General features: G+C 43.4%; 1 protein-coding gene across 3 annotated transcripts in view; it reads left to right on the plus strand.

Moving 5' to 3' along the window:
- Window positions 1-15910, plus strand: part of CACNB2 (calcium voltage-gated channel auxiliary subunit beta 2) — a 419711-nt gene that overhangs the window by 331315 nt on the left and 72486 nt on the right. The gene's annotated exons all lie outside the window — the stretch shown is intronic.

Below are 15910 nucleotides of genomic sequence, written 5' to 3' on the forward strand. Positions count from 1 at the left end.
CAGTTTTGGGCTCCGCAATTCAAAAAGGATGCAGAGAAGCTTGAGAGAGTGCAGAGGAGAGCCACATGCATGATCAAGGGTCAGGAAAACAGACCTTATGATGAGAGGCTGAGAGCCATAGGACTTTTCAGCCTGGAATAGCGCAGGCTCAGCAGCGTCCGGTGGGCACCTATAAGTTTACCAGGATCTGAGGGAACATCTGTTCACCAGCGCATCCCAATAGATGACAAGGTTGAATGATCACAAACTCCTCCATGCCAGTTTCAGGCTAGACACAAGGAAGAACTTCTTTACTGTCCGAGCCCACAGGGTTTGGAATAGACTGCCACTGGAGGTGGTTCAAGCACCTACTTTCAACACCTTCAAGAAGCGATTGAATGTTTATGTTGCTGGGATCCTATGATCCCTGCTGACTTCCTGTCCCTGGGGCAGCGGGCTGGACTTGATGATCTTCTGAGGTCCCTTCCAGCCCTAATGTAATGTCTATTACATTTATACTTGTATAAGTGATTGGAAACCAGTCTATACCTGTAACTGGATGGAAGTTCAGTGCACATAGACAGGTTAAAAAATGGCAGATCCCAGTCCATGTTAGATCTGGATCAATGTGGTATCAGACTTAAGCAATTTAGATCTATCAAATGTCTCTACCAGATTCCCTAGTGACTCAGATTAGGTTGCAGTCACGTGACATTCCAGGCTGCTTTGTGGGACCCTGCTAACCCTACTTCACAGGGGGACGCACTAACCTCAGACCTCACTCATCTCCTCCCAAGCTCTCACAGAGATGAGCCAGAAACAACGCTGTCGCCAGCCCTACCTACTGTCTGTGACAGTCAGCAACAAGTGGCAAGTGTGCTGGCTTAGGTCTGGGTGGGCTGAGGCTTCGTAGTGGGAGGGCTTAGCTTCCCTATCCCCACTGCCTGGTTACCTGGGACAGCCACAGGCAGGAGGCAGGTCTGGGGGCCATGCTAGGCAGTGTGGGGAGGGGAAAGGGCTTTGCCGTGCATCCCCAGCCCTGGCCCCCACAGACCTGAGACAGCAGAGCTTGAGGGGGCTTCATAGTTGGGGCTTCTGCTTCCCTCCACCACCCACCTGGCTGCCATTGACAGCTGGCCACAGGCCGGGGAAGGGGCTGAGAAGAGGGGCAGTGCTAGCCAATTAGGGGTGGCCTAGCTGCTTGGCTACTCAGCTGGGCTAAGCATTCTCTGGCAGCCTGCTGGGAGGTGTGTGGGAATGCCCCCAACCTGCTGGCCTTGACCAGTGCAAGCAACCTGTTTGCCTCACCACCGAAAGGTGAACCTTTGTTCTGTTTACTCCTGACCTAACCTTAGGGCGCTTAAAGTGCCAAACTTAGATCACTTTCTGCCTTGGGGTTTTTAGACATCTGTACTGAACCCTGGAGACTGGGACCATCCTGGTCTAGAGAAGGTGTGTGTGGGATGGGTTAGGGTAGCATCTGCTCTGTTTTTCCATTGTTTACCTGGCAGATCTAAAAAATTAAACTGGCAAACCCATAATGTATATTTTTCACTGCTTGCATCACAAAAATGTAGATATGATAAAGCACCCTGGCATCTTTTTTAATATAAATAGATATGTCTATTGGACTGCTAAAACTGTGGTTAATCTCCTGCACTGCATGTGTTTTGCATATAAGTTTCTCAAATTGTGAAGAAAGTTAAAAATAATATGGTTTGTTTTTAATGCTACTGTTTATTGGACAATATGTACTGTTATTCCTTTCTGATACACATTTGGTGTTAAAACTGTATATAGTGAAAGCAGTAGCTTGTGGGACAGTCCTCAGGGAAGAATGTCATTATTTTGTCACTGCTGGACATATGTGCTCCACAGAGAAAGTGAAAGGCTTAAGAGTAATGTTGTTATGCATAGTCTAAAATATATTGTACATTACTTTACTCTTTGTAGAGTCCATACTGGGGTTGTCTAGTGTAAAAATGTGCAGTCATTCTGTAACAGAAAAATAATCCTTTACTGTCAGTATAAATTTACAGGTTTCTTTAAAATTTGGATCCAGTGAAATGTACATAATATTGTGTTTAAATAGCAAAGTAGGAAAAATTCTCTGAACTACAAGCGTCAACTTATGACAAGTGTGTTATCAGGACAACTGATGCTATTTTCCAAGACCATTTTGGACTTAATGAAAATTATCTTTATATAACATGCTGTGGCAGAAGAAATAGTCTGTGGTCTTGCTTACACTCATGTAAATTCAAATTAATTCCATTGCGAAATTTTACATGCTTACGAGTGATAGGAGAATTTTCCCAGCACACCTCATACTCCGCTGCACCTGTGCAAGGGGAACACGGGGTTTGCTTTAACTTACTTTTCTGTTCCCCCAACCCTAAGTTCATCATGTATTGAGGGCATTTTCCGGTGTAAATGGCTATTCTACTTGATGCTTAACCTGTATCTTAGCATTCTTGTGTGGTAGATTACTAGGGAAAATGGACACCTTGCTTATACCACTTTTCCCACTTTTTTCCAGCCATGTCAGAATTAGGGGCCATGAGGCATAGCGATCACAAGATTTGCTCAGGCATGTAAGTCACAAGAAAATCTATCTCTGCAGGTAGGATTCTCAAAAGACTGGATCTTATGGCACAGCAGGAGACAGGATCAGGGGCAGCACTCAGCTGCATCAGCCCAGCTCTGCTTCCGGCAGGGACTGACAGAAGTTAATGAAGGCACTCCGTTTTGAAGCGCCTTCATCTGAACCCTCATGAAATGGGGATTTAGAGTGTTACACAATTGGGCACTTTTAAAGCACCCTGCAGCTGTGCACTCCTGTCAGGGCACGGTTGGAGAACACTGGAGGCAGCTGATCATACAACAAAATGTCACGTCTCTCCGTGCCCTGTAAATCATTTTGAGTGTGTGTGTGTGTGAGTGAGTGAGAGAGAGAGAGAGAGAGAGAGAGAGAAATAAGTATAACTTATACATGATGGGAATAAAATGAGACACAGCAGGGAAAACTACCAATAATAATATTTTTTCAATCCAGTTCTAATTTCAACCTATTTCAACAATCCTGGAATCAAGTTCAGTTCTCGTGGAAATAAAAGCAACACCATTGATATTTATAGGAATTTACTTTGTTTATCTCGGAGGTTGAAGTTATCTTTCAAAGAATACCAGAGTATATTACCTCTTGGTCTTGCTGCAGATTTCATGATTTTTTTTATTTAAACCTGTTGTTTCAGAATGGTTTACCAAATTATCTGATTATTTTTTGCACAGAAGTCTTATCTTTAAAAACATGACTTGGTAGCATTTACTGTGGTGATCTTTTTAAATTAAAAACATTGATTCTAGAGGTAGGGTGGGTACATTTTCAGATTACAGTATTTCTCTTCAAAAGATAAGATGTAAAACTGGCTAACATCTGGGAGCATCTGTCCTTGTCCACACTGTGGATTATCTGAGTGCTAAACTGTCGTCACATTTTCAGAGAGATTTAGAAAATGAATGGAAAGTACTTAACTTCTTTGACCCATTCTAATTTTAGAATTGTGAAATGCACAGGAAAACGTTAGTTTTAGAATGGTATATATACTTAAAAATATGTGTGTTTTAAAATGTGAAAAACATTTTTTTGGCATTTTCTCCTGTAAAATCTACACTGTAGGTAATTTTGTGAAAGCTTGGTAGATTTAATTTTAGTACTGAAATTCGTTATAAGCAATAAAATACCATAGCTCTATTTTTCAAGTATTTTATCTATGCATAAGGAATCAGAACTCATGGTAGAGGTTATATCTAGTATCTATGCATAGAAACTAATAATTGATTGAAAATAATTTAGACTCTTGAATTTGGGTTATATCAAATGTCCAAGTACATGGATTTCTGCCATCTAATTTCATGGGAATTCAGTCTCCCTCTTCTTGATGTAATATTTAATGTGGGTGCTTCTTTTCTGTGTAGATCTGTAACCCAATGCATCTGAATGTCTGTTTTATTTTCATAATCAGACTTCCATAGCTATTATCTTGATGGAGAAATGTACTAATGAGGATTCTTAGCTGCTCTTTGTTTTTCATATCAGAAGTACTTAGAAATGCCTTTTTCATTTTTCTGAGTAGTGAGGTATTGCCTTTTAATAAGTTTTTTTGTAATATGTGAAACCATTTTTAGAAGTATATCAAGGACAGTGACTTATTGAAAATTCCTATTTGTTGCAGCCCAGTTTGAAATATAAAGTGGCTAGTCAATCCAGAGTATTTCTTCCACTACTGCATTTATAAATGAGCTAGAACACTATTACAAAATTTTTAAAATCCAAGGGTAAAAATATTTTTAAATTGATAGACATGCCTGGTATCTCTTATGTCAGTGTTTGGTTTGGATTGCTCCTTAATATTTGCATGCTTGCTCTAACAGTGACTGTTCAGTATGCTTTTTTAAAGTAAATTAATTCTTAATAGGAGTGAATGACATATTGTGTGCTGTGCTAGTTAATGATGATTTATTACTCATGGGATTTGATACTTTTAGCAAACTGATTTCTCTACTTTCTCTTGTGAAATGGATATAACAGTATATGAAAGACATTGTCTCGGTTACTCTGGGCACTTCTCCACAAGACGCTACATCGCCATAGGGATGAGCTATGGAGATGTAGCTCATCACTACAGCGATGTAGTGTCAGCAGGCACTTACCATGATGCCACTATAACTGCGCAATAGCTCATTGCTGCTATGCAGTAGTGTTGAAAGTGACCCGTGTACCACCAGGACTGTGCAGTACCAATGGATACTGCACACTTGCACAGTCGGTTAGTATGAACTGCTCATTCAGCGGTACATGTAGATGCACCCACTATGTAGCTACTCTACATATTTAGACCCTTTTATAAATTCTTTTTAACACAGAAAAGATTTTGTAGTAATTTATAATTTACAGTAAAAGCAGCATTTTGCTAATTTTAGATATTTTTCAATAGCCATTCAATGTCTTGAAACATGGAATTCATTTCATATGATAGTATTTTTTTCTCTTTAAGTTGTTATTTCTGTGGAATATAATGTCAGTTTTCAGCAGTGTAGATGAAAATATTTATTATAATTTAGAGGGTATTGAGAAGAATTGTATCGTATACATTGTTTGGTCTCTTGGATTAGGATACGTCTGTGGAACAAAAATGAACATCCACACATTCACACCGTTTGTCATGCTAAAAAATCGCCGATTAAAAAAAATACTGTAATGGTGGATTCAATTCAGAAAAGTTACTGTTTTGAACAGCAACTTCTTTATTGCAGGAAGTTTTTCCACCATAAATTTTAAGGTAGGTGCAAGTCTGAGAGACCCCCACTATCCCACAGTGCACTACTCTCCCTCACCAGCCTGCTTCTAATGGAGGTGGGAGGGATGGAGACCAGCTAGTTCCCTGATAGCCTGCCTAGCCAGTGAGCTGTCACCCTTGCTGCCACAGGGGGCTTGTAAGCAACTCCAGGTCTCCTTGTTACAAAAGCACAGCAGAGCAGCAAGAGGGATTGGGTTGCCTGAGTGTCAGTACCTTAAATGATACAGCTCACAGACAGCCCCAGACTAGAAACTATCTATTGCTGCAGCCCTTGCTTATTTCTGCCTGATGAACCTTGATCCGTCCCCTTGTCCCCCCCAGTATTTTGCATGCAGAACAAACAGCCTCTGATGTGGCAGCAAACACTGATCAGGCAGGCCTCACATTAAAGCTGTCCCTCTCACCTGTAGGCTTCACAGGATGGATTCCTTGGATGGAGATTATGCCTTTTTTGCAACTTTGTCACACTCCAGCCAGGGGACTGTGCATTAGGCCTGTGTGAATAGGGAACTATTCGATTCAGATTCGGCCAATCTGGATGCCAGTGATTCGATTTGGAGATTTGGATCACTTTGCTGATTCAATTCAGCCAAATCAGCTTTGCAAGATTCAGAGCCAATTTGAAGATTCAACCATAGAGTATAATGAGGAATCAATGAAATATCTACAACTTTGTTATTTTCTGGATGTTTCAGATTAAACTTGCAGGGGTGCTAGCTTCTGCTAAGAGCATGAAGCCTGACAAGTTTCAAGATGATAGGTGCAGGGGTTTCTGGGAGACTGCACCTCAAAATTGTGAAAGCAAAACTCATGTCACGTGTGTTACACCACAGCAGGGTGAAAACTTGTGACATGGGTGCTTACGCAACTGTGTCTGACTTGGGGCACAGTGGGGGTGAAAACTACTGCAGGCCTGGCTGCAAGGCCCTGCTGCTGCCATGAGGCCTGCCAGCTGTCAAGGAGGTAGGTGCAGGGGGGTTCTGGGGCCCTGCACCTCTGGCTGCTGACAGGCGAAACTCATGACATGGGTGCTTGTGCAAGTGTGTCTGTCTGGGGGCACAGGGGGGTGAAAACTGCAGGCCTGCTAGGCCCTGCTGTAGAAAAAAACTACTGCAGGCCTGCCAGGCCCTGCTGCGGCCACGAAGACTGCCAGCTGTCAAGGAGATGAGTACAGGGGGAGTCTGGATTCTGGGGCCCTGCACCTCTGGCTGCAGGCAGGCAAAACTCATGACATGGGTGGGTGACACGATGTATGTGTTCAGGTGCATCCTTCCTGGCGCTGGGGCCTCTGCACAACATGGCGGTGTGCCCCAGTGAGGCCTCCTTCTCTCGTACAACCTCAGCCTGGTCCATCACTGTAAACGGCAGCAGATAAAAATAACTTAGGTGGCGCAGCACCAGTAGCACCAGCAGCATCTACGGTAGTCATACTGAACTGTCAGGCCCTTCTTTCCTCTCAAGTAGGTGCACCTAGTGTGTGTCTGTTAGGTGCACCCTCACTGTGCAAATGTGTGTGTGTATTTCTGATCAGGTGCGCCCTTCCTGGTGCTGGGGCCTCTGCACACCATGGCAGTGTGCCCCAGTGAGGTCTCCTCCCCTACAGCCTCATCTCAGTCCACCACTGTAAACAGCAGCAGGTAAAAATAACTTATATAGACATAAAAACACAAGATAAGCTATCACACACCATGAGTAACATATATCCAGCACAGCATCTTTACTTCTTGCTTTCAATTCCTTTATAAAAAGAAGGGCTCTGTGACAGTTTGGCTAGGCTACCAGAGATGCTGCTGGGGCAACTGTGCTAGTGCTGCTGCTCACTCACTGTTTATTATGAAAAAAAAAAAACAGAATAGTTAGAGAAATGCATCTTAGGAAGCTTTTGGTTTGAAAAACCCTTTGTCAGGCTGGGAAAGCACCTGCAGTTGATGGATGGAAGGAATAGTAAAGAAGCCAAAGGCTGGCCTGGCACTCAATACAGGCAAGAAAGCCAGTCAGCGAAAATGGAAATGGAGGCACCAGGGGGTGAGAGACAGCCTGGGGGGGAAGGGGAATGTAGCAGGACAGATAAAAGTGCAGAGTCAGATGTCCATAGGGGAGTCAGATGTCTGGCAGGTTGCAGTGTGCCAGAATTTCACTATGTACATTGAGTCCATGAGTTTCTGTACCTACTACCTAGGAGGCTGAAGAAGTGCAGTTCATAGGCCCAGCTCTGAAAAGTGGTTTGTACATTCAAACAAGCACCTAACCTCATCACCAGAACTGAAGCCAACTTCTACAGCTTAAAACACAAAACCTGCCAACTATCTCCAGTACCCCCACAAACAAATTATAAACCACTTTTCACAGCCAGGCCTATGAAATTCACTTCATCAGCTTCCTAGGTACAGAAACCAACAGCAGGTGCTTCCTCAGCCTGACAAAGGGTTTTCAAAAGCAAAAGCTGGCTTCCTAGGCAGCTAAGCTGAGCTCACTGGGAGCCTCACAACTGCACTGAAACCAACAAGCCTCAAGCCTGTCAAAGACGTGACAGGTGTGGGCTTTCCCTAGCCAGGACTGTATGCGTGCGTGTGTTAGCTGGAGGTTATGGTGCCTCCTACCTACCTTTTATCAGGGGATCATTGATTATGGCATTTATGGGGCTGCCATGCCGCCAACAGTCCCACCAGAACTCCCTACCCTGGCAGGGTGCAGTTTTAGTGGTTGTGCCCATGACCTGGGGCCTCCTCCTTCCCCATAGCCCCAGCCCATACATCCAAGTTTGTCCTGGCAGGAGAGTGAGCTCAGTAGGGACATGTTCTTCCCCTGCTGGCTGGTAATGCAGTGAGTTCCCCCTCCAGCTGAGTGTGGAGCAGTAACTGGTTTTTAAAAAAATGAAAGAAGGAAATCAGTGCAGACTGAGTGAGGAGAGTGGCACTCAGTCTGTCTGCAGGTGAAACTTGGGGAACCCCAGCAGCGGGAGGTTCACTTTCAAGAACACCAGCTGCTCCAGCAAACCAGGATCCGACCAGGCACGGCGGGGTGTCACAGCATCCCCAGCAATGCTGAACAATCTCTCATTTGGAATGCTGGTTGGTGGACAGGACAGGTGTTGCTGGGCCACTGTTGCCAGATCCTGCCACATCTGACTGCGGCTTGCTCAGTAGGCCAAGGGGTTGCAGTCCAGTGGCTCCACATCCTCAACAAGATAGGTAGCCACTGAAGCTTTGGTGCTACCTGCAGAAGGCCTGGGGTCTGGTGTGTTTGGATCCCAGCATTGAAGCCATGCCCATGGTCCACATTGGCAGTGGCTGGCATGGAGGATACCAGCTGGTGCCGGTGGCAGTGCTGCTGCTGGGAGTGCTGGCACAGGGAAACGGATCCCCCCATTCCACATCACCTCTTCCCTTCGGCTTCCCTGACTTTGTTGACCAGCACCTGTGTCCAGTGATTGAGGATTTTGGTGCTGCCAGTGCACATGCTCCCCTTCACCCTCGGGTCAGACATGTCTGCCAGCATGTGGACCGTACTGGACCACAAGGGATCCAGCCATGTCCTGATGCCCTCCTTTAGCTGCCTCACCAGTGCCTGCATGTCTGGTGACAGCGGCCTGCCCCAGCCGGAACACTCTGTCCCCTGGAACTTCTCCCTTTTGGTTCTCAAGTTCCTTCACTACAGGGATCACCAGAGCTAAGAGTCTTAGTGGCCTCGAGGAAGGACTTGAGGACCACCAAGATCTGGATGGTAGTACCCCACTCAGCTCTGTTAAGGGGGCTGCCAATCCCAGTCCCCCCAAGCAAGGCCACCTCATGGATGGCCTTCTGTTTCTCCACCAGCTTTTTGAGTATCAGGTATGTGGAGTTCCAATGACTCTTCACAACCTGCATGATTTTGTGCTGTGGGATGCTCAGCTCTGTCTGTTTCTTACATAGTATCTTGTCCCCCTTGATGCTGCGGTGGAAGTAGCCTGCCACCTTCCTGCATTTTGAAATCAGCTGGCTTGTGGCAGTAGTGATAGCAGCACCATCACTGGCAGCCCTGTCTCCCTCCAAGGCATCCCTAACTATGAGGTGCAGCCTGTGTGCCACACAGCGGATGCCAGCAAAGTTGGCATCATGGACATCCTTGACCATATTGGCCCCGTTGTCGGTGACCATGAACCTGCAGGTGAGGTTGGCCTGCCCAATGAGCCACCCCTGCACCATGTGGTTCATGGCCACTATGATCTCCCTTGCTCTGTGGGACTTATCCACTACCTTGGCTTGGAGGAAAGCCCACTGACGGCCTGACTGATCATACCAGTGCCTTGTGTGGGAGAGGTAGGTGTGATCGCCACCCTGGCTGCTCCAGATGTCGGAGGTGAAGCGCAAGGCTACCTGCAGCCCTGCCTTCCACAGCTCCTCCCTCAAGTACTCCCTGCATGCCTCATACAGCAAGGGCACCACTGTCCTGCTAAAGGTGGTGCTTGAAGGCACTTGGTATGATGGGGCCACAAGCTGCCTGAACCCTGGCTGCTCAGCTAAGGAGAAGGGCTGGCTATCCAGAGCAAGCATCTCCCAAGTGGTCTGGGTGATCTCACTCACCTTGGGAATGTGCCGTCCTCTGTCTGCAGGTTTCCCCCACTGTTCCAGGGTGGCCTGCCTCTGCTTTGGTGGGGACAGGGGCTTTGGAGCAACTGGGGGACTTCCTTTTGGGCATGCTCACACTGGTGCCAGGCTGAGCAGGAAGAAGGGCAAGGGGGTGCTGCCTCCTGAGATGCAGTAGCATCACCATGGTGGTGAAGTGTTTCACCTCCTTGCCCCAGCTGATCTACCTTTGGCAGTGCTGGCAGATAGCAAACCTGGGATCGTCTGCCAGCTCAAAATGCTCCCATACTATGCTACTTTCCCACTTCTGGGTTGACGGTGTGGCTCCTCCCTTATCCCCACCTCAGCAGACTGAGGCACAGCAGCAGGAGGAGCTGCCCCAGCTGAGCCACTTGCTTGAGCCACCACAACCTCAATCTCAACCTCAACCTCCTCTGAGGTGCTGCTTTCCAGAGAAGGAGACCTGGGTCATGGGTAACTTTGAGGGGTGTGGAACACAAACTCTGATTCCTCCTCAGTCCCCAGAATTGCTTGAACCAGTTGCTGGCTCCAGCTCCTTGTCTAGCAGTCAGAGGCTTATGCTGGGAGATGACATGGGGGTGGAGGAGACTGTCATTCTGCTGCTGGTGCCTATTTCTGGAGTTAGGGGTGGTGGTGCAGGTGCAGGGATGTCAGGTATAGATATTGCTCCCCTCTTGGCTTCCACTGGCAGAAAAAGCCTCATGGCTGCTTGGGAAGAGGATGCATCTATGGTTGGGGGCAGGGAACTTACAGCTCTTCCCCTAACCCTTCTTCCTCCCTTGCCGGAAGACATGGCACCTGCCTTTCAAGCACACTTCATAGTAATCTTTCTTGTGCTGCAAAAGGGGTGTGTGTGTGTGAGAGAGACTGCTTTTGTCGTTTTCTTTCCTCTGTGTTGTGTGCATGCACTGAACTCTTCTTTGATTGATTGTTTGATTGAGTAATGATTATTAAGAACCGTGTAAAAATGTGTGCTATCTGTCTTCTTCTGTCTGTGCTGTGATGTATTTATTTACTACATATTATGAATGGGAAGTGTGACTCCTTTTGTTGTGTGTTTTCTTACCTCTGTGTTGTGCGCACTGGACTCTGCTTTGATTATTAATAGCTATATATAGTGTCTTCTTCTGTGATGTGCTATTAATGTGAATACATGACTACTACTGTACTTCTTGTTCTTCTTCTGTGTTGTAATGTGTGCCTAAAATAATATATCTCCTTCCTCTAGGACTCTTGAGTTCTGTGTTCTGTGTGTTAATCTCAATCTGAATCTCTGACTTCCGTGTTGTCTTTAGCCTGTACGTAAACTAACTATAACAATATTAATAACTAATAACTCTATATAATCATGATTCTGAATCTCTTCTTTTATGAATATCTGACTTCTTCTATGATGTGGGAGTGCGTGGAATGTGTGCTTTTCTGCACAGTGATGGATCGCACTGCCAGGGAAAACACTTCTCTTGAGCTTTCTCTTTTAAAAGTATTGCCAAAAAAAAAAGAACAAATATAAATTGAAAGAAATGAATTGGATAAGTAGTAAACTAACTAGAGAGATGCTAAGCTAAACTAAGCTAAGATAAGCTACATGCCAATCCTTTCTAAGAACAAAACGGAGTAGACGACTGACTGACTAGGAAGCAAACCAGATAGTCCAGTACCTTTCTGATGCTGTTGCTCACTCAGAACCAGCTCACAAAAGGCACAGTAAGTCTGCAGACAGAGGCTTTTATGCTGGTTCTATATCCCTCCCCCCAGACACTGTGATTGGAAGGGCAGTCAGAGAGAAATCACAGTCACTGGCCAGCTAGAGATATCAGTCCACCCCTGCCCTGCTCCCCCTCTGTCTTCTAAGTTTCTGTTTCCACAGAAAGACCACCTTCTGAATTGTCAGATGTTTTCCGAATCTTTTCCAAATCGATTTGGAGGCTCCAAATTGATTCAGAAAGTTTTAAGCTTCTAGCAATTCAGTTCAGATTCGGAGGTTCAGCCTCTGGATTGGGCCGAATCTTCTCCAAATTGAATCGCAAACCAAAGCTTCACACAGCCCTAGTGTGCATGTCTGGCTACACATATTGTATCTTATTTCTATAGTGCAACATATGTCTAACATGCCAAAAATAACACCTGCCAGAACCCATGTTTCATGCTGTATCAGAGCCATGTGTTTCTAGAGTAATTTGTGTAAGTACAGAAATCAAAGCCATACATTGTGAATGCTCCTTCTCCTCAAGGCCAATTTTTGGAAGCATTCCCATGGATAAGCAGTTCTTAATTGGTCATCTCACACTGGTTGGGAAGTATTTTGATTCCACATGTTTAATGTCAGGTTGGGGCTAGATTCAAGAATGGATTTAGGTGCCTGAAAATTAGGTGTAAGGGTGCCTCTAGGATGCAATCCAGACTTCTATGTGATGTACCTAACTTCCTCAGCAGTGCCTCAAGAGGACCACTTCCCTTCGCTGATGTCTAAATTGGCCAGCATGCTGAGCAAGGCACTTCCCATAATGAAAGTGCTAAACTGGATTGGTTTTATTACCAGTGTGGCCCCCTTTCTGGATTGTGGGATTATGGATTTTGGGATACCTAGTAAAATATTCTTAAGCAGTTGCTAAGTAGCATCCATATCCTTCCATTTAGATTCTTTCAACTCCAGATTGTGTTCAGGTTTGTGAAAAAGAACTTTTTATAATATCAAGTGCACATTTGCCTGTGTATATGTATGTGTATTATATATGAATATACATGGAATATATTAATATATTTATGTGTATAATATATATGAAATATATTAACAGTTGTAATCAAGTCGCAATCACATTTATATCAGGCATCACGCCTCTTATATACAAATATTTAATATATTCTGTTTACAATTTAAAATATTCAAATTTTTCTTCTACGTTAGAAGTATGGGCTCCTATACGTGTTCAGGGAGGCTGCTCTGATGCACTGTAATTACAGAGAATCAGAGCAATTACTGTGTTCCAGCAGACTCCAGAGTCATGTGTATCAGCATCCTTGCACTGAAAAATGGTGGCGGGACGCTTTAAACTAAAGCTGATTCAATGAGAGTTAGTTTGAGTGCCCTTTTTCAGTGAGGGGATGCTGATACATGTGACACTCTGGGCACTTTAAATTAGCCCTTTAATTAAAGCCCTCCCCCCGACCACTTCCCAGAGCATGTCCATAAATGCGTTGTATGTCTGTGTTTACCAAAAATGCATATTTAAACTCATTTTAACCTTGATACTCATTCTCAAGTGTTCTCTAATACTTACATATTTCTGGAGTTGATAGCCTGGAAAGACAAACAGATGAATTTCAGTTTCAAGATTGTTAGCTGTTTTTGTGATAAATCAATGAGGAGGACTTTGAATTAATCAAATTGACCATGCAAAATGTTGGCACTTGAGGGTGAAATGGAAAAAACAGAACCTCTGTATTAGCAGTATTTAGGCCAGAACCTCTGCATTAGCAATATTATAATTAATAAAGCAGGGAGAAGTAAATGATAACTATAGATTAAATGTTTTTTTGAAGAATGAAGTCAGAGAGAGAAATTGACTGAGAAAGTAGGGAAGGAGGATTTAATACAATGAGAGGCTTGGAATGAGTCCTCTAAGTTATAATATCAGATGATAGTACAAAATTCAAAGTATAATAGTGATACTATATACTTCTGTGAATGCATGTCTGATTTCAAATCTCAGATGTACTCACACTTCTTGGCTAAGTATAGACAGTCAAACAGCTGGAGGCTGATTTGATTCAATCTTTGCAGGTTAGTTTAACCTGCATGAATTAAACCATTAAGCAAGAGAACAGACATTCACTTTTGATTCCAGAAATACAGACAACATGCCTGTAGTGGCCTAGACCAGAAGCTGAAGGATGCTAGAGCACACCTCCCTGCTTGGCTGGAGAAGACAGTTTGGGCCAAAGCTAGCCTGATCACCCAGCAAGGGGACTTGCGGGGGAAGTCCAAAGTAGGCCTGTGAAAATAGACAGCTATTTGAGTCAACTTCAGATCTGGCTGATTCAGATGCCAGAAATCTGAGTTGGAGCTTCAGATCAGTTTTCCGCTTTGATTCAGCCGAATTGGCTCTGAAGCTTTGGAGCCTCTTTGGAGATCTGGCCATAGGATATAATGGAGAATCAATGAAATATCTATAACTTTGTTGTTTTTAGTCTGATTTAGCTGAAACTTGCAGAGATGGTAGCCCCTGCTGAGAGCCTGAAGCCTGCCAAGTTTCAAAGAGATAGGTACAGGGGTTTGGGAGAAACTGCACCCCAGATTTGTGAAAACAAAACTCATGTCACGTGTGTGTGTTATACCAGAGGAGGGTGAAAACTTCAGGGGTGGTATGTGCAATGAACTTCTGTTGTGTTACAGATTTGAACCAGTTTCCGATCACTTAAATCAGTTTATGTGTAATTTCTGTCCCTAGCCCTTTTCTGATTCTTACATTAAATACAGGTGAAACAAATTCAATCTATGTAACAAAACTTCTTACCAACTACATGAAATCTAACGTTTCTACCAGTTATCTTCATAACTATAGAACAGTCTATTTACAAGACATGAGAAGACAGTGGACTCTCTCCCTCTAGCTATCTGTCTTCCCACATTTTCATTCCAAGTCAATTATCAGAAAAGTCTTGAGATATTTGAGGAGGATGAATAAATCCTAAATGATAGGAGTCAGTGAAAGGGCAGTCTTCAGCTCCATCTGGCTGGTTTCACTCTAAGCATAAGGACTTTTGATTATTCAGAATTTATTCTTAACTTCTCACTAGTATGGAAGGTAGTCATTTACTGTAGCTACAAAATGAAAATAATTTAGCAAAACAATGGAGTAGAAAGAGCAGTTAATTGTATTTTTAAGAGGAATCCTGATACTAGCCCTGGTCAACTTCTTACTATACAGAGTACAGACAAGATGTAAGGAAGTACTAACTATTGGTGTTTTTGGCTATGGTTCTATCTTCTATAAAAACTGTTCCAAAATAGAATTAAATTAGTTTCAATATGAAAATAATGATTTGCCAACTAGCTGTATTGCCTAAATTTTATTTTTCAAAGCATCCAAAAATATGGCTGTTGTGGCATTAAAGCCTCATTCATAGTGATGACTGATATGAGCATAATGTTTAAATAATTACTCATTTTTTTCTTTCAGCTGACTGAAATAGCTGATTTTAAAAACTTAGTTTTGGCGCACATCTAGTCATTTATGATACATAGTCATTTTTCTAAGTTTGGGGGGGAAATGTGTCAAGAAATAATTAAGGGCCAGATTTTGTAACCCTGAATCATGCTGAGTGCTGTTTAATCATTCAAACAGCCACATAGTTATCATTTTACTTGCCAGCTTGAGTGTGTACTTACTTAAGTGGTACCAATTTCAACCTTCAGAACCTTCCCACACTCAGCTACCAAATCCTTTCTCAATCACCGTTTTCCTATTTCTTTCAGAGTTACCATGAGAAATAAGAGATCAGTGGCCTTTTTAAGCTTCATTGTGCACAGATTTTGCCTTGATTGTTCATAACTTTATTACTAACCCTTAGTATAGTTAAGCTTTATATACACATCACACAAATCCCATTCTGTAACACTCATACTATAATCAGCTCCAGTGAAATTTCCTATTTCATCACAAGGGATAGGAACCTTCCTGACCCACAGAAATAAAATACATTTTCCTTCCCAGGTTGAACATTTCAGTAAATCTGGATTTGATTGCAATATCACATTCAAGTACAAGTGTTTATTTTTCTTTTAAAGTTACATTTCAAAACTTACATTACTGCAATTATAAGATTTTAGGTGATAAATGTACAAATCATGAATTCAAAATTTTACAAAAATCAACCACTTTGAACATTTACACTTAAAGGAATAATCATTGTATACATTAGAAAAATATAGTAAAGCTTTCCTAACTCCGACTTTGATGTGTGAATCTGTAATTCTGACAA

Source organism: Crocodylus siamensis, chromosome 5 (assembly GCF_052110815.1).
Source record: "Crocodylus siamensis isolate JL-2025a chromosome 5, ASM5211081v1, whole genome shotgun sequence".
In the NCBI taxonomy this organism is placed as follows: domain Eukaryota; kingdom Metazoa; phylum Chordata; order Crocodylia; family Crocodylidae; genus Crocodylus; species Crocodylus siamensis.